We start from the raw sequence: 18,904 nt of genomic DNA on the forward strand, positions 1-18,904 counted from the left end.
AAAGTATTATTAACCTCCATTTATAGATGGGGAACTGAGGCACAGAGATGAAGGATTAGATTTTCAAAGGTATTTAGGTGTTTAAGATGCAAACAGATGCGTAAGGTGCTTTTGAAAATCCCACCAGCAGGTTAGGTGCATAACACCCACCAATTTCAATAGGAGTTAGGCGCCTAACCTAACTTAAAGCACTACTGGTCTATTTCCCCTTCCAATTTTCACCAATATCAATATGGTTCTGCTCACTGATGCCTAGAATATTCTTGGAATTTATTGGATGTGGTGTTCACAAGTTCATGTTACAGAGAAATGCCATCAAGTAGAATGAAGAACTCACATTACTCAGTAAACAAGTTTTCAAATGTTTTCCTCACACAGATCACTTCTTCAGATAAGGAACATTTCTTCTCCCAATCCGCCCTCCCTCACACCTACAGTACCCCTCAGCAACAAGAGAGCTCAGTGACATGAAAAGGTAATTTTAGGACAGGATTAAGGGCATGGGTGCAAACAAGGTGGTTTAAAAGTGATGGGTGCAGTCAGTCGTTACATCCCTTATTTCACATCTGGACTGCGTATTCCCCTTCCCTGGGTGTGGGACTTCATGTTTATTTGCAATGCATCTCCCCATAGTGCCTGTAGCCTCCACCACACTCTCTCTCTCCGGAGCATGTTGCGGATGCTTCTTTGAGCTTGCTTTTGCGCACAGCAAGGTGGAACACCAATTGGATAGTTCCCTTGTGGGGGCATCAGCCATACACTGTGCAAAGAGAGGGGGCTGTTTGTTTTTAAGTAGCTTACTCAGTTCAAAATCCTCTGTTTCCAGAGGCTCTTTGACTGAGCTACAACTACCAGGAAGCAGCACTTCTTGAAAATGTGTGTAACTCCTCCATGGAGCATTTGGAAGCATTCCCTGGGCCACTGCAAGAGAACCTTCAGTATAAAATAATATCGCCAACTCCATCTTGCTCATGAGCTTAGCGTTCTACAATCATGTGGGAAACACTGGGGCAAAGGCACTTGACTGGCAGATCATCATTGTTTATAGCATAATCACACCCAGAGGCCCCAACCAGATCAGTGCCACAGGGCACTAAGTGCTGTGCAGAATAGTAAGAAATAGTTCCTGCTATGAAGAGCTCACAACCTGAATTTGTTCCACCTCAGTCGTGAAGTATGATACAACTCTGATTATGATGAAGAGCCTCACAAAAGGAATGGAGTGTTTAAAAAGGACACCAGTGAAAATCCTTTCAGGACTAGTATGGTTCCCCCCCCAAAAATGGTCCTGACCAGAAAAAAGGTTAAAAGTTTTTTGTTTATATATAAAGAAGATGATGTTGTTCCATGTCCCGGAGACAAGAGGCCTTGGTAGACCAACAATTAAACAGGATGTAAATTGCGCTGCTTCGCACTACCACACTTCAGAGTCACTGAGACGTTCTTGCTATTCCTTTATCTATGGCAGGGGTAGGCAACCTATGGCACATGTGCCCAAGGCAGCATGCGAGCTGATCTTCAGTGGCACTCACACTGCCCGGGTCTTGGCCACCGTTCTGGGGGGCTCTGCATTTTAATTGAATTTTAAATGAAGCTTCTTAAACATTTTAAAAACCTTATTTACTTTTCATACAACAATAGTTTAGTTATGTATTATAGACTTAGAGAAAGAGACCTTCTAAAAATGTTAAAATGTATTATTGGCACATGAAACCTTAAATTAGAGTGAATAAATGAAGACTCGGCACACCACTTCTGAACGGTTGCCGACCCCTGGTTTATGGTGACATTTAGCCATGTGCAGAAGGACAGCACAAGGCCTATGGAACATTTCATTATGATCATAGCACCTACGAGCCTCAGTCATAGACCACACCCCATTGTGCTAAGTGCTGTACAAACAGAACAGAGTCGCACTTTAAGCCCTCAAAACAGGCTGGCAAAATAAGTGGGCCTTGAGTGGTGCACAAGCCTTACACTGGCATTCTACATTGGGGTGAATTTCACACTTCAAGAATAGGGCTTTTACAGCACTCCACATTTGGTCATCCCCCCCTTATTGCTACAGACACTTAAGATACAGGACTTGGTCTAAAATCCTTTGGAGACTAAAATCATACATCATACAGTGAAAACGGTTTTAAACAACCACCCTAGGGACCAACAAAAACAGAGTGCCCAGCAGAGATGATCTTTAATTAAAGATCAAATAAAACTGTGCTGTATGCTTTAAAACAGTCACTGCAGAAGAGAAAGTATTCAGCCTATCAGAGGTTTCACCATCTATGAGGTCTTGGGAAGAGACTCATTTGGGGTCAGATTCAGAGCGCACTGAAGTCACTAGAAAGACTCATTTAATTAAATCGGGTTTGGCTCAGGCCTTTTGGCTGAGTCTCTGAAAAGACAACAGCCTTTTAAGAGTTAATAGATTCTCCTGTGAAGCAAAGTAGCATAATTTCCACTCCCATCCCCACAGAAAGAGCTTTTTCTCCAAGAAGCTTACTCGAGATCAGCAGAGTTTGTTGGGGTTTTTTGGTTTTGTGCCTATGAATATTTTTAAGCCTCTCTGCTTGACATTAGCTGGCGATTTCGGTGCCACAGACCGCGCATCTTTGCAGAGATGAGCCCAGCAGGAACTTGGATGCCTCACTGAAGCCCAACAGCCTCCTGTGGGCTAGGCCAGCAGCCGGAGAGTGGACGATTCATTTCATGTGATCAGTCATTTGGGGGGAAATTTGCATTATGCACAATATGTGGCTGAGCTTTCATCTAGCAGATGTGAACTTCCCCGACAACTTGAATTCAGTAGGGGAAGCAGCAGTAGAAATATAGGGTTGGGTGCTTTTCCTGTAACAAGCATCTTTATGAAACTTTGCTTTCCATGTTGCCCTTCACAGTGAAGCAACTAGGTGCCTTTCCTTTGATTCTAAGTATTAAAAAGGTGGTGTGACAGCAATAAACTAGTGTGAGGCTTGCAGCTAGTATCTATTCAGCTGAAGGCAGCTATTCATTAATAGTTGAGAAGTTATTTACCACGTGGATTTAGATCCCAAACTGGAGAGGGTTTTTGTTTTATTTTTATGAAGGAGCATGGTCTAGTAATTGGAATAAGGCGCTCTAAAGCAGAAGCAGTGAATTCTTTTCATAGCTTTGCTACAGAACATGCAGGAGCTGCATATGTTGCTGATTCAGTACATTTTATACTTCCTTTTGAGTTGTTGCTGATTCAGTGCCCCAACATGATATTGGGGTGCTGTGCTGTGGGAGGTGCCGTCTTCCAGATTTCATGCAGTTCTAAATTATGCAACCTTCCTAACCTTGCATTAACACAGAATTTTGAATTTAAGGCATTGGACTCCAACTCCTTTGGATATTTCACTTTCAAAATTCCTTTATTCACAGTCACAGCTGTTATCATAATCCTCCCTGTGATTCAGACCTATAAACAAGGAATTATTTTTTGACTCCGCCCTCTGCTTCAAACATCCAGGCTATGACCAGTGCCTGGCACTCCCCCCTCCCCCACCCAAGAACATTTCTAAATTCAAACCTTTTATCTCTGCTCACAACTAGAACTCTTGACCAGACCCTCAACTCCTACCTTGATCACTGCAACGTGCTCCTCTCCAGCCTCCTTAGCACCTTCTAGAGTACTCTTCCCTGCCTCTTGCCCCCCAGTTCTAAATACCTCCACCAACTCCCCTTTTCCACTGCTGCTTGTCCTCACCTTCCCCTTCACAGCTCTGCCCCTTCTCTTATCCATTCTTGTTTCTTACGGACTTGCCCTCCCTGAATTCATCTGCCACTACCCCTTTCCTCCTCCTCTTCTTCCTCCAAATCTTTCCTCCAGACTCACTTCTACTATGATGCCTACAAAGAAAGAGGAAACTAATAGTGGCTACAGACAGGACCAACGGGGACACTAACTAGATGTTCTTTTTAAATTGCTTGTATGATTTATCCCTTTCCTACCTCCTTCACAGACTTATTTTTCTATGACTTTATCCTACATGTTTGGAATGAATTTAGCACAGTGGTTCTCAATTTTTTTCCATACCAGAACCCCACACTCATCTAGCAGGGATCTAGCTGAGACCCCCTTCCATTTAGCAATATGGAAAGGGAAAGATGGCTGCAGCTCTCCCCCACCTCTCCTGGACACCTATTTGTGACCTGGCTCAGTTGAGAACCCATGGCCTAGCATGTGGTGTATGCTACTATAATCCAAATTAAGACTCTTTACAAATATAGTAAAGGCTATAGTAGAGAGATCTAGATAATTACATAATTGGCTAAACGATTTTAAGCTGCAAAAAGATGTTCCTCATCCCTTGTGCCTGTTCTAGGAAAGCTCAGACACCAGTTTATTTGCCAAAAGTATCAGACAGGTTAGTTATTTGGTTAACAGATACAAATCTTTCACAGCAGCAACAATTAAAAAAAAACCACCACCTTAAATCTCCACACAGCTATTCAAGTAGCAAAGCAGTCTGAGCTGGAGAGACAGCAAAACCAATAACAATTTGCTAAACCTGAAAAAGAAGAAAACTAGCTTAGAAACTGTTAACAGACACAGCATGAGTGCTTCAAGTTGTTACCATAAGACCTCTCATGGCAAGAAGAAATAACGCCCAGGCTAATAAGGACAAATTCCAATCAAACACCAAAGCATTACAGCCTAAATGCACAAGATGTGGAAAAATTCACATCCTAAAAGATGATGCATGTCCAGTCAAAGACACAAAGTGTAATAAATGCACAAAACATGGACATTTTGCAGTCACAGAATTGATTCATATTACAGACAATCAAGAGCCATTATTTCTTGGATCTATCACATGTGATGACAGAGCCTGCCTGGACAGTGAAACTAATTCATGAAAAACTATTGACTTTAAAATAGACTCAGGAGCAGACATCACATGTCATATCAGAAGGTACTTACAATAACCTACAACCCCTCCTGAAGTGACTTAATACAGCTCTGACTAGAGGTGGAGGTATTCTGAACTGCAAGAACCACTTCACCACAGAAACAAACTTACAAAGACAAAGCTATGCATTCAGAGTATAAGCAATCAAAAGATCGACAAGATGAGCCTACTGAGAAAGATTGAACGACGGTGAATATTTGAGGATACTGGACTTTTGAACGGAGATCTGGTACAAATAAACTTGAGACAATGCTGAACCATACAAACACCTCTACCAGACAGACCTTGCAAGAGACTAGCTGCAGATTGATGCAAATTCAGAGGACATTACCCAGTCACAGTGGACTATTTTTCCAGGTAGATAGAAACTATGTACCTGAAAGACATAACATGTCATGGTGTTATCAAGAAACTGAAGTACACTTTTTCTCATGTTGGTAGTGACTAATGATGGACAGCAGACCACAATTCACTGAGGCAGAATTTAAGACATTCTGGACGAAATATGATTTTGACCATATTACTAGCAGCCCACATTACCCACAAGCAAATGGAGAGACAGAGCAGGAAGATCCATTTCTTGACCTTCTGAGGTACACATCACCACCAATAGTAGCTATCAGATACAGTCCAGCATGACTCCTGACTATTAGCCACGATGGGCAGGGATGGCATCTCTAGCCTCTGTTTGCCAAAAACTGGAAATGGGTAACAGGGGATGGATCGCTTTAGCTTGTTCTGTTCATTCCCTCTGGGGCACCTGGGATTGGCCACTGTCGGAAGATACTGGCTAAATGGACCTTTGGTCTGACCCAGTATGGCTGTTCTTATGTTCCTGATGGGCAAACAACTCAGAACTACTGTTCCCACTTTGGAAAAGAATCTCTCTGCAAAGTGGCCAGATATGAAGGGAGGAGCTAAATCAGATAAAAAAGTGCTTACAAACCCTTTTACAACAGACTACTGCCAAGTCTAGAGCCTGGTCACTACATTTGTATCAAATTGGATGGAGAAAAAGGATGGACAACTCCAGCTATCGGAAAGAAAAAGAATTTAACAACCAGATGACTGAAGGATTCCAAACTGACCACAGCCACATGAAAAAGTTGTTACAATTCAGTTTGTGTAATTAGAAAATCAGTATGATTCAGACACTTAGACTGATCCGTATTGAATATCCAATATAGAGCGATAGTACAAATTCTGTAAACGGTAGGAACGTATAACATACAGCAGAGGTCTCCAAACTGTGGGTCACCCCCCTGGCGGGGGACAGAGGAATGTTCAGGGGGGCGGGGGGAGAGCAGTGATCCCAGGCCAGCCCCCATGAAGAGCAGGGAGGGAGAGCCATCCAGACCTGCCCCCGCTCTGCTCTGACCCCTCCCCCAGCTGCGACCCTCGTCCCCGGCCCCACACCTGGCCCAGTTCCCAGCCTCGGTGCAGCTCTGCACCTGGCAGAAGGCCCAACTGCTGGCCCCCACCACAGCTCAGCTGCAGCTCTGCTCTTGGCCGTGGACCCAGCTGCTGGCCCCCCACTGCAGCACGCCTATAGCTCTGCTCCTGCCCCTGGCCTCGATCCTTGGCTGTGGCTCTGGCCCTACCCCCACCACCAGCTGCAGCCTCAGACTTAGCCCCTTTACACCTGTCCGCATCCCCCGCCATGGGAGCTGCAGCCCTGCGCCAGGTGGGGATGAAGGAGCAGACAGGGTAAGGGGGGACACGACCCCCAAAAATTTGGGGGACCACTGACTTAAAGGAAGAGACGCTATGGAATGCTAACCTGTATTATACTGTTCAGCCACTAGGTGGCACTGTGTGTCATATACCTTATTTAAACTAACCTCAGCCAACTAACCAGCAGAACATTAAAGCCGGGGTGCCCAACCTACAGCCTGTGGGCTGTACACGGCCAATCAGTATATTGTGCTGAAGCAGGCCGTAGGCCTTAAGAAATGCTCTATCAACAGATTCATTAGCATTCTGTTGTCATATTTACATAATTTTAGGTTACAAGTATGTAAACAAACACTGTACACAGAAAACACCCTATCTAAATACATACCAAACAAGCTGAACTTAAAATATAAATCAATACAGGATGTTTGGCCCACACAAGGTGGTGCTTAGGTTTATGTGTAATAAGGTTGGGCACCACTGCATTAAAAAAAAAATCTCATAGTGAACACAACTAGTGTGCATCTCTCTCTGAGAAGGAAACTCTGCAGCCAGTCCATATTTGGTACAGAAGCCTGACTTTCTAGAAGTAGCCCTTCAATCTACTGTGCACAATACTTGAATTCACCAAATCAGGTCCTCAGTTATCTTCTAAATTCACACAAATATCCCAGTAACTCATTTATGGAATCTATATAGGTTCCTGCACTATCCAGCTGCCAAATCAGTTGCAAGGTGTCAGTTCTTTGTGAATGTATTTCAGAATTGCAGGTCCTGGAAACCGCCTCGGGGACCTCCAAGAACAACAGCTGGAATTGAAGGGATCACAAATGTTCTGTGATCAGATATGCAACACTAGCACATACTCCAGGTAACCTACAGGCATGCAAAATAATGCCAAAGGTTTTCCCAATCACCTGTAAGAGCAAGACTTTCTGCTGCACAATCTACTGCCAAAATTACTAATTTCAAGGAGCTAATTGTCAGAGACAAGGCAGAAGGTGTATTTGTTTATATAAAACAGCTCAAGGTATTGCTAACAGGTCCCAACATGCTTCCTGGCATGGTCCATATGGACTGTGTTTTATTTAACTACACAAACACCAGTGAATCCAGAAAGCAGGACATTGGTGCACTGTGTTTAATGCCAGTGCTATGTGAAACAGTTACCATGAAAATCAAAACCTAGATGATTATAAATGAACAAGAAAGATCAGATTTTGCAAGAGTCTTGTGAAATGTGGCTATTTTGCTAGAAAATTCATGCAAGTGAAAGACATTTAAGACTCGAAAATAGTCCTTTTTCCTAATTTTGTGCACACGGCGTAGGATTTTCAAAAGAATGTAAGTGATTTAGGAGCACAAACCCCCATGACTTTCAGTGTGACTTGTTTTCTTTTTACTTTTGAAAATACCGCCTTTGGTCAGTCTGCATCCTCCAAAAACCTGACAGTCTGATTTTCAAAGAGGCTGAGCGCCTGAGCTCCCATTGGTTTCTACTGGAGTAACAGGAACTAAGCCCTTTCAGAAATCAGGCCCTATTTATTTCACACAATTAAATGTAAAACTTGCAAAACCACACAGCTAAAAACGTCTGGATTGTGAAATGGCCCGGAACAAAACGGGGAATGTGCCTCGCCACCCCTCCCCCCGGCATCATTTAAGAAAACAAACACAAAACTAAGACATTTTTGAACATTCTAATTTTATAGTATAAACCGTAGATTACAGAATCAGAGGACTGGAAGGGACCTTGAGAGGTCATCTAGTCCAGTGCCCTGCACCCATGGCAGGACTAAGTACCGTATATACTCGTTCATTAGCCCGTTCATTTATAAGCCGACCCCCCAAGATGGTTAGGTAAAAATTGCAAAAACTGTATGACCCTTTCATAAACTGACCCTATATTTCAGGGGTTGGAAAACTTTGGCTCCTGGCCTGTTAGGATAAGCTGCTAGCGGGCCTGGACGTTTTGTTTACCAGGAGCGTTCACAGGCACGGAGCCCCTCATCTCCCAGTGTCCGCGGTTTGCCGTTCCCAGCCAATGGGAGCTGCAGTGCCTATGAACGCTCCAGGTAAACAAAACGACAATGTATTAGATATTCAATTCAATGATTCCATAGAGTTTAAAATCATCAAATTTTGGTGTAGACCCATTTATAAGCCGACCCCCGCTCTTTGATGTGTCATTTTTTTTTACCAAAAATATTCGGCTTATGAACGGGTATATATGGTATTCTCTAGACCATCCGTGACAGGTGTTTGTCTAACCTGCTCTTGAAAACCTCCAATGGTGGAAATTCCACAACCTCCCTAGGCAATTTATTCCAATGTTTAACTACCCTCATAGTCAGGATTTTTTTCCTAGTGTCCAACCTAAACTGCCCTTGCTGCAATTTAAGCCCATTGCTTCTTGTCCTATCCTTTGATGTTAAGGAGAACAACTTTTCTCCCTCCTCCTTGTAACAACCTTTTATGTCCTTGAAAACTGTTACCATGCCCCCCCTCAGTCTTCTCTTCTCCAGACTAAACAAACTCTTTTTTTCCAATCTTCCCTCATAGGTCATGTTTTCTAGACCTTTAATCATTTTTGTTGCTCTTCTCTGGACTTTCTCCAATTTGTCCACATCTTTTCTGAAATGTGGCACCCAGAACCGAACACAATACTCCAGATGAGTCCTTATCAGCACGTAGTAGAGTGGAAGAATTACTTCTTGTGTCTTGCTTACAACACTCCTACTAATACATCCCAGAATGATTTTTTTTTTTTTTTGCGCAAAAGTGTTACACTGTTGACTCATATTTAGCTTGTGATCCACTATGACCCCCAGATCCCTTTCTGCAGTACTCCTTTCTAGGCCGTCATTTCCCATTTTCTGTGTGTGCAACTGACTGTTACTTCCTAAGTGGAGTACTTTGCATTTGTCCTCATTGAATTCCATCCTATTTGATTCAGACCATTTCTCCAGTTTGTCCAGATCGTTTTGAATTTTAACCCTAGCCTCCAAAGCACTTGCAACCCCTCCCAGCTTGGTATCATCCAAAAACTTTATAAGTGTACTCTGCATGCCATTATCTAAATCACTGATGAAGTTATTGAACAGAACTGGACCCAGAACTGATCCCTAAGGGACACCTCTGGATTTGCTCTTCCAGCTTGACTGTGAATCACTGCTAACTACTCTCTGGGAACGGTTTTCCAAGCAGTTATGCACCCACCATATACTAGCAACATCTAGGTTGTATTTCTCTAGTTTATGAGAAGGTCATGCGAGACAGTACCAAAAGCCTTAGTAAAGTCAAGAGATAGCACATGTATGTTTATTTAAAAGGTCTTTTAAAAGCCACTCTTAAAATTGGCTTTTGGAATGGTCCTAATGGCTGATACTCAGTTGCTTCTGCAGATTACTTAGAGCTTTGATTAAAAATACTAGTACGGGTTATCTATCTGCATACCCATGTCAAAGCTGATTCTCAAGTGCTCACTGAATGTCAGAAATGTGGCAGTAGATAACCTTCTTTCATGTCATGTGGGAGTGTCCCAAAGAGAACTGTTCAGAGGTAAAGGAGTTCACAATCCCTGAACCAGGGGGTTGGACTAGATGACCTCCTGAGGTCCCTTCCAACCCTGATATTCTAGGATTCTATGAACAGGGCCAGCTCCAGGGTTTTGGCCGGCCCAAGCAGCCAAAAAATCCGTGATCGCGATCTGCGGCAGCAATTCAGCGGGAGGTCCTTCGCTCTGAGCGGGAGTGAGGGACCGTCTGCCGAATTGCCGCCGAATAGTTGGATCTGCCGCCCTTCTCCGGAGTGGCCACCCCAAGCACCTGCTTGCCAAGCTGGTGCCTGGAGCCGGCCCTGTCTATGAATGAAGTATTCCTTACTCAAATAAGCAATCTGCCTCCCGGCTGTAATCACCATGAGGAGGCCAAATCTGTTTCATGTGAACAAGGAATACTTTTTCTTCAGCGTGCAAGCATGTTATGAACAGACCGTCTTGAGACACTCCTATGCTGCATGGCAAACTGTCTTCTACCACATTTTAATATGGCAAATTGTTCTACATTGAGTGAATAGTCTCCTCTTAAGGAGACTAGTCTATCTGGATATCGTTGGTACCTATTTGGCCCCCATTACATTAAAGATTGAGGCACTTGGCTGCTAATGTATTTATCCTCAACATCCCTGAGGTAGGCCAGTGCTATTATACCCATTTTTCAAAGGGGGGCATGGAGATCCAGAGACACAAAGTGATTTGCCTAAGGTCCACAGACAGTCTGTAGTAGGCCAGGGAACTGAACCTGGAGCTCGCAAGTCCCAAGCTAGCACCCAAACCACTGGACCAGTCTCTCTCTGAGTCACTGGCTGAAATGTTAGTACTGTAGAGGGGGCAAGACACTCAGGGTATGTCTATGCTGCAATTAAAAACCCACAGCTGGCCCAAGCCAGCTGACTCAGGCTTGCAGGCCTCAGGGCTGCTTAACTGCAGTGTAGACTTCCAGGCTCGGCCAGAGCCTGAGCTCCGGGACCTTCTGACCTCACAGGGTCCTAGAGATTGGGCTCCAGCCCAAGCCCAGAAGTCTATGCTGCAGCTATACAGCCCCGCAGCCCGAGTCAGCTGGCACAGGCCAGCTGCAGGTGCCTAACTGCAATGCAGACATACCCGCAGGATACTTCTATCCTGCAGTCAGCTGACTCGGGCTCACAAGGCTCAGGCTTTAGGGCTAAAAATTGCAGTTTAGATGTTCAGGTTTGGGCTCCATCCCAGGCCCTGAGAGCCTGCAAGGGGTCCAGCCCGAATGTCTATACTGTGATTTTTATTTCTATAGCCCGAGTCCACTGTCCCAGGCTCAGACACAACGACCGTTTTTTACTGCGATACAGACATACCCTCAGAGCCGGAGTCATTTACAGCAAGGCCACTTTTCACTGCTCTGCTGAAAGTGAACCAAGCGTAAAGATAATCAACAAAAATTAAAATGATAGGACATGGTTTGCAGTGTTGTTGTAGCCGTTTGGTCCCACATATTAGAGAGACAAGGTGGGTGAGGTAATATCTTTTATTGGACCAACTTCTGTTGGTGAGAGAGACAAGCTAGATATCTGTGTAGCTCGAAAGCTTCTCTCTTTCACCAAAAGAAATTGGTATAATAAAGGATAGTACCTCACCCACCTTGTCTCTCTAGGAATCATAAATGAGAGAGGGGAAGATCATAGATTTCCTCCTGCACAGAAGCCAGCAAAAGAATAATTCCCTTCAGTCTATTTTCCAGACTTTTGTCCAGTCTGGTTTTAAATGCATCAAACAGAGTTGAGGTTTTTCACCACTTCCTTTGACAGCTTACCAGATCATACTAGGCATGAAAAAACAACATTAATCTCAAACCACCACCTTGCCACCCACTGCCTCCCATTTGCTCAGTATATCTACACTTACATTTTTATTCAGAAGCATTAACACAAATATAAATTCTAATGTAGACACGACACCAAAACATTTGTTCCAGGGGACAGACGTTAGGCTACAGCATTAAATATAACCAGAAGCCTAAAATATACAGTTCTGTTAGTTAACAGTTCTCAAAATAAACACTTCTGTGTTGACATCACTCCTGTTTATTTCAGCTTATTCTAGCTCTCTCCCCAACTCTAGTGTCATTAATGAGAAGGAATAAGCCACCGAAGAAGCTTCACTCAGCTCTATTCTTGCTCCTATATTTCTCAGATTGTACAATTCATAGATTCATAGACTCTAGGACTGGAAGGGACCTCGAGAGGTCATCGAGTCCAGTCCCCTGCCCGCATGGCAGGACCAAATACTGTCTAGACCATCCCTGATAGACATTTATCTAACCTACTCTTAAATATCTCCAGAGATGGAGATTCCACAACCTCCCTAGGCAATTTATTCCAGTGTTTAACCACCCTGACAGTTAGGAACTTTTTCCTAATGTCTAACCTAAACCTCCCTTATTGCAGTTTAAGCCCATTGCTTCTTGTTCTATCCTTAGAGACTAAGGTGAACAAGTTTTCTCCCTCCCTTTTAGATACCTGAAAACTGTTATGTCCCCTCTCAGTCTTCTCTTTTTCAAACTAAACAAACCCAATTCTTTCAGCCTTCCTTCATAGGTCATGTTCTCAAGACCTTTAATCATTCTTGTTGCTCTTCTCTGGACCCTCTCCAATTTCTCCACATCTTTCTTGAAATGCGGTGCCCAGAACTGGACACAATACTCCAGACTTGCGTCTGATGAAGTGGGCATTCACCCACAAAAGCTTATGCTCCAATACATCTGTTAGTCTTAAAGGTGCCACAGGACTCTGTTGCTTTTTACAGATCCAGACTAAACACGGCTACCCCTCTGATACAATACTCCAGTTGAGGCCTAACCAGAGCAGAGTAGAGCGGAAGAATGACTTCTCAGTCTTGCTCACAACACACCTATTAATACATCCCAGAATCACATTTGCTTTTTCTGCAACAGCATCACAGTGTTGACTCATATTTATCTTATGGTCCACTATAACCCCTAGATCCCTTTCTGCCGTACTCCTTCCTAGACAGTCTCTTCCCATTCTGTATGTGTGAAACTGATTTTTCCTTCTTAAGTGGAGCACTTTGCATTTGTCTTTGTTAAACTTCATCCTGTTTACCTCAGACCATTTCTCCAATTTGTCCAGATCATTTTGAATTATGGCCCTGTCCTCCAAAGCAGTTGCAATCCCTCCCAGTTTGGTATCATCCGCAAACTTAATAAGCGTACTTTCTATGCCAATATCTAAGTCGTTAATGAAGATATTGAACAGAGCCGGTCCCCTGCGGAACCCCACTTGTTATGCTTTTCCAGCAGGATTGGGAACCATTACTAACAACTCTCTGAGTACGGTTATCCAGCCAGTTATGCACCCACCTTATAGTAGCCCCATCTAAATTGTATTTGCCTAGTTTATCGATAAGAATATCATGCGAGACCGTATCAAATGCCTTACTAAAGTCTAGGTATACCACATCCACAGCTTCTCCCTTATCCACAAGACTGGTTATCCTATCAAAGAAAGCTATCAGATTGGTTTGACACAATTTGTTCTTTACAAATCCATGCTGGCTAATCCCGATCACCTTACCACCTTCCAAGTGTTTGCAGATGATTTCCTTAATTACTTGCTCCATTATCTTCCCTGGCACAGAAGTTAAACTAACTGGTCTGTAGTTTCCTGGGTTGTTTTTATTTCCCTTTTTATAGATAGGCACTATAGTTGCCCTTTTCCAGTCTTCTGGAATCTCTCCCGTCTCCCATGATTTTCCAAAGATAATAGCTAGAGGCTCAGATACCTCCTCTATTAGCTCCTTGAGTATTCTAGGATGCATTTCATCAGGCCCTGGTGACTTGCAGGCATCTAACTTTCTTAAGTGATTTTTAACTTGTTCTTTTTTTATTTTATCTGCTAAAGCTACCCGCTTCCCATTAGCATTTACCATGTTAGACATTCCTTCAGACTTCTCGGTGAAGACCGAAACAAAGAAGTCATTAAGCATCTCTGCCATTTCCAAGTTTCCTGTTACTGTTTCTCCCTCTTCACTAAGCAGTGGGCCTACCCTGTCTTTGGTCTTCCTCTTGCTTCTAACAAATTGATAAAAAGTCTTCTTGTTTCCCTTTATTCCTGTAGCTAGTTTGAGCTCATTTTGTGCCTTTGCCTTTCAAATCTTGCCCTGCATTCCTGTGTTGTTTGCCTATATTCATCCTTTGTAATCTGTCCTAGTTTCCATTTTTTATATGACTCTTTTTTATTTTTTAGATCATGCAAGATCTTGTGGTTGAGCCAAGGTGGTCTTTTTTTTTCCCCCCTAACCAGCGGAATAGCTTGCTTTTGGGCCCTTAATAGTGTCCCTTTGAAAAACTGCCAACTCTGCTCAGTTGTTTTCCCCCGTCAGTCTTGATTCCCGTGGGATCTTACCTATCAGTTCTCTGAGCTTACCAAAATCTGCCTTCCTGATATCCGTTGTCTCTATTTTGCTGTTCTCCCTTCTACCCTTCCTTAGAATTGCAAACTCTATGATTTCATGATCACTTTCACCCAAGCTGCCTTCTACTTTCAAATTCTCAACGAGTTCCTCCCTATTTGTTAAGATCAAGTCTAGAACAGCTTCCCCCCTAGTAGCTTCTGAAATAAAAAGTTGTCTGCAATACAGTCCAAGAATTTGTTAGATAGTCTGTGCCCCGCTGTGTTATTTTCCCAACATATATCCGGATAGTTGAAGTCCCCCATCACCACCAAATCTTGGGCTTCGGATGATTTTGTTATTTGTTTAAAAAAAGCCTCATCCACCTCTTCCACCTGGTTAGGTGGCCTGTAGTAGTCTCCTAGCATGACATCACCCTTGTTTTTTACCCCTTTTAGCCTAACCCAGAGACTCTCAACACTTCCGTCTCCTATGTCCATCTCCACCTCAGTCCAAGTGTGTACATTTTTAATATATAAGGCAACACCTCCTCCCTTTTTCCCCTGTCTATCCTTCCTAAGCAAGCTGTACCCATCCTCGCCAACATTCCAATCATGTGTATTATCCCACCACGTTTCAGTGATGCCAACAATGTCATAGTTGTATTTATTTATTAGCACTTCCAGTTCTTCCTGCTTATTACCCATACTTCTCGCATTTGTGTATAGGCATCTGAGAGATACTGGTTCGATCTTGCATCCCAGTTTTGCCCTGACCCTCCTTTCTCTGCCATTATAGCCCACACTCCCTCTTGTTTCCGACCCATCTCCCAGGTCTCCATACGGCATTTGATTCTTATGGCAAGTTATAAAAATAGGGGGAAGTCTCCTTGTCAAAGTCAACCTTTCAGATGATGGACATGTGATTAGTTGATATGAACCTGTAGCATTTGTTTAAGCCAGATGTCCACTCATTCTTTTTCTTTTCTTCCTTATGTCTAGCCATGAAGGTGATAAATATTATAACTAGTTTATTCAATCCCCTGGCTTCAGCTTAAATTTCACCATAACCAGTGTGTATGTTAGAGCTGAGCTGAACCAAGAATTTGATGAACAGGCTTTATTATTGTGTGTGTGTAAAAGAAACCTTTGGGTCTAGGTGACCTTTTCCTATTTATGAGGATGTTTCATTATTTATAATTATTCACTGAACAACTTGGATCAACAGTTTTCAGCCTATGGCTTGCCTGAAAAATTCAGCTGCTTGCTATTTGGTAGCTAACGTGTGTTAAACTAATAATTTTACAAAAAGAAACTGCCTCTAAAGGAATACTGGGGTATTTCGCATCAAGCAATTGACAAGAGCTAAGCATCACAGATTCATGAACATTAAGGCCAAAAGGGACCACATTATGGTCATCTAGTGCAACCTCCTATGTAATTCAGGCCATATAATTTCATCCAGTAATTCCTGCAGTGGAGGGAATCATTCTTTCCAGCTATGTAATTGAGCACTATTGCAAACCAAACAACTGTGGAAGAGGTTAAAGGAATGAGAGGCATATCTGAGTATCTCCATATGTACCTACGGTGCTGTCTATACCAGAGGAAACACCCTTGATTGTAGCTACTGACTAGCATTTCATCTAACTTCATCAAAAAAAGACTACCTCTCCCAAGAGGCAGGATAACCAAATGGGCTTTAACATGGTATCTTCTAGACACTGCTTGAACCATATATAGACTCATCTTATGGATGCTCAGATACTACCGAAAATGGCATGAATGCCTATACAGATGTTCATTTTGTAAAAGGAATCATCCATGCAAATTCCTTCTCAAGTACATTCCACACAGCTCTTATCCTAAGAGAAACAAGAAGTGCAAATATATTTAAGAGCCACAAACCTATTGTAAATCATTTGCTCGTCAGAACATGAATTTCCATCTCTTCCTCCAACTACCAACCAGTGAGCTAATACTACCTATGAAACCCACTGTTTCCATTGGTGTTACCAAAGGACATCACCCGTTTTACAGCATGCAGCTTTCTTGCACTGGTGAAGAATGGACACACTGGATCACATGTTCATTTATGATACATTCTTGCAGTCAACTGGGCTGCATGCATGTAAGAGGGAAAAATCCAGCCCACAATGCAGCACTGTGCCTGCGCATGAAATCTTGCATACATGCCTTCAATCTCACTTCCATGTACCTCTGGCCAGGAATGATGTTAAATTGGTGGGAATTTAGAGGTTGATCACCACTCTGAAGGCAATGGCAGTCTTTCTGTGGACAACAGTGCAAGTTGTATTGGGCCTTTAGAGAAAGGCAAAAAAAAGATGAACGAGGCTGGACTTAAATAATATGTCTAGAGTGATAAAGCAATGCATACGGGACAAGAAGAATTAATAACTATCTACACGTTTGGGATATGGAGGGTTTGAACTCCAAGTGGGTGCGGGAGAGGGAGGGGAGCCTTCATGTAGGGTGGTCAGTGGGGGGGATAACTAGGAGTTGTGAGATGATATTGAGCAAGGAAACATTTAGACTGAATAACAGGAAGAAGTTACCTAATGGTGAGATCTCTAGGTTGTGGAACATTCAGCCAAGGAAAACTAGAGCATCAAAGAGAATTCTTTATTGGCAGACGGACAATGACCTGTTTTCCACTCCACGCGTCTGATGAAGTGGGTTTTAGCCCACGAAAGCTTATGCCCAAATAAATTGTTAGGACTCCTTATTGTTTTTGCTGATACAGACCAACACAGCTAGCACTCTGAAACCAATTACCTGTTTCTATGATTGCAGTCTAATCTCTGCAACATAACATCATGACACATTGTGCTGCCCATCTCAATCATCTCCTTCTAGCCATGGCCAAGTGAGCTGCATATGACAAAGGAGATCAGAAGAAAGGATGCCAAAGAAGGTAGGTAACGATAGCCATCCTTCCTTTCATTCATTGTGTGTAACTGGAGAACAAGTCTGGATTTAATATTCCTGCCCACACATATATCCCTCATACCTTCTTCCATACCACCACCCATGCATGGAACATCCTGCCTACCTCTGCTCTCCAAGACACTTCCCAATCATTTAAGTCCCAGAATCCAAGTCTCTAGCTCATACAGTTGCTAAGAAAGCCTTCAAAATATGAACCAAGAGTAAAGCGGTGCAGTGTTTCTGTGCTCTAGTCTGCAGACAAACTGAAACAGTAACTCCAAGTGGTGTGAACTGTCCCTCATTGCAGTGATAACACTTCAGCCTAATAATCTCACTAAAGATTGCACACAGAGGTGTTCTCATTTAGAGCCAGATTCCAACACCCTTGCTCGCTTTCCAGAATATCCTACTCACAAATAGATTCCCATTAATTTCCTGTTGGACTCCTCATGGAGTAGAGTACTACTCAAGATGAATAGGGGTGTCTGTTTCTAGCCCTCTGTCTTGTACAGTGCCAAACAGTATCAGTGAATCCTAATAATATCAGGAAAAAAGTTCTAAACTACTATATTTGGTATAGTTTTTTGACTGGCCATTCGTATTTCTAATCTCACTACGGTATTTCATGTTTGCTGGGGTTTTTTAGTGGATTATTTGCAAAGAACTTAATGTAAGTTGGTGGTCAGCAGAATACTGCTGGAGTGATGGCCAACACATATATAAGGTAATTCTCGCTGTCTCTACAATAGCTCCAGTACAGCTCCACCAGAAGGTGGCAACAGTAAGAGAACTAATGTAGAACAGGAAGTGTGGATAGAGCACTACCATGAAAATCAGGAAACCTGAGTTCTACTAGCAGCGAACCTATGTAACATTAAAAAAATCTGTTCCCCTCTGTCTGTTTTCCCTCCTGCCCCTTATCTTGTCTAATTCAACAAGAAACTCTTCAGGGCAGGGACCGGCTTATGTGTGTGTGTGTGTGCGCGCGCAGAGCCTGGGACAAATCGACGCTTTAAGCGCTACCACAATACAAATAATGAGTAGGGCATTGGTGTTTTACTGTTATGATGCCTAATCCTGCACAGATCGTGGTGGTGAAAGTGCACTGTCCACATTCCATTTTAGCTACCAGTGGCAGAATGGAAACACAGGAAGCTTTCTGAAAAGTGCAAATATAGACAAGACACAAATTCCTACAGTGATGAGTGTCCCAAAAATATCTATAAATAAATGTCAGGCCTGAGTCCATTTATATTTGATTTTCAAATCCTTGCCCAGTATATTTATGTTTTCAGCAAAACAAGAATCCTTCTGTATCTAATTAACTAATCAGCAATGGCAACACTTCGGTACCTACCATGGCATCTGGGGACAGACTAGCTGACCACAGCACTTCAACATAATGG

At 43.0% G+C, this 18,904-nt stretch overlaps 1 protein-coding gene across 1 annotated transcript in view; it reads right to left on the reverse strand.

Annotated features, from left to right (window-relative positions):
• The window catches only part of PTPRA (protein tyrosine phosphatase receptor type A), a 245,300-nt gene that overhangs the window by 115,532 nt on the left and 110,864 nt on the right, over positions 1 to 18,904 (reverse strand). The window lies entirely within an intron of this gene.

Source organism: Malaclemys terrapin, chromosome 5 (genome assembly GCF_027887155.1).
Source record: "Malaclemys terrapin pileata isolate rMalTer1 chromosome 5, rMalTer1.hap1, whole genome shotgun sequence".
NCBI classification, from domain to species: Eukaryota; Metazoa; Chordata; order Testudines; family Emydidae; genus Malaclemys; species Malaclemys terrapin.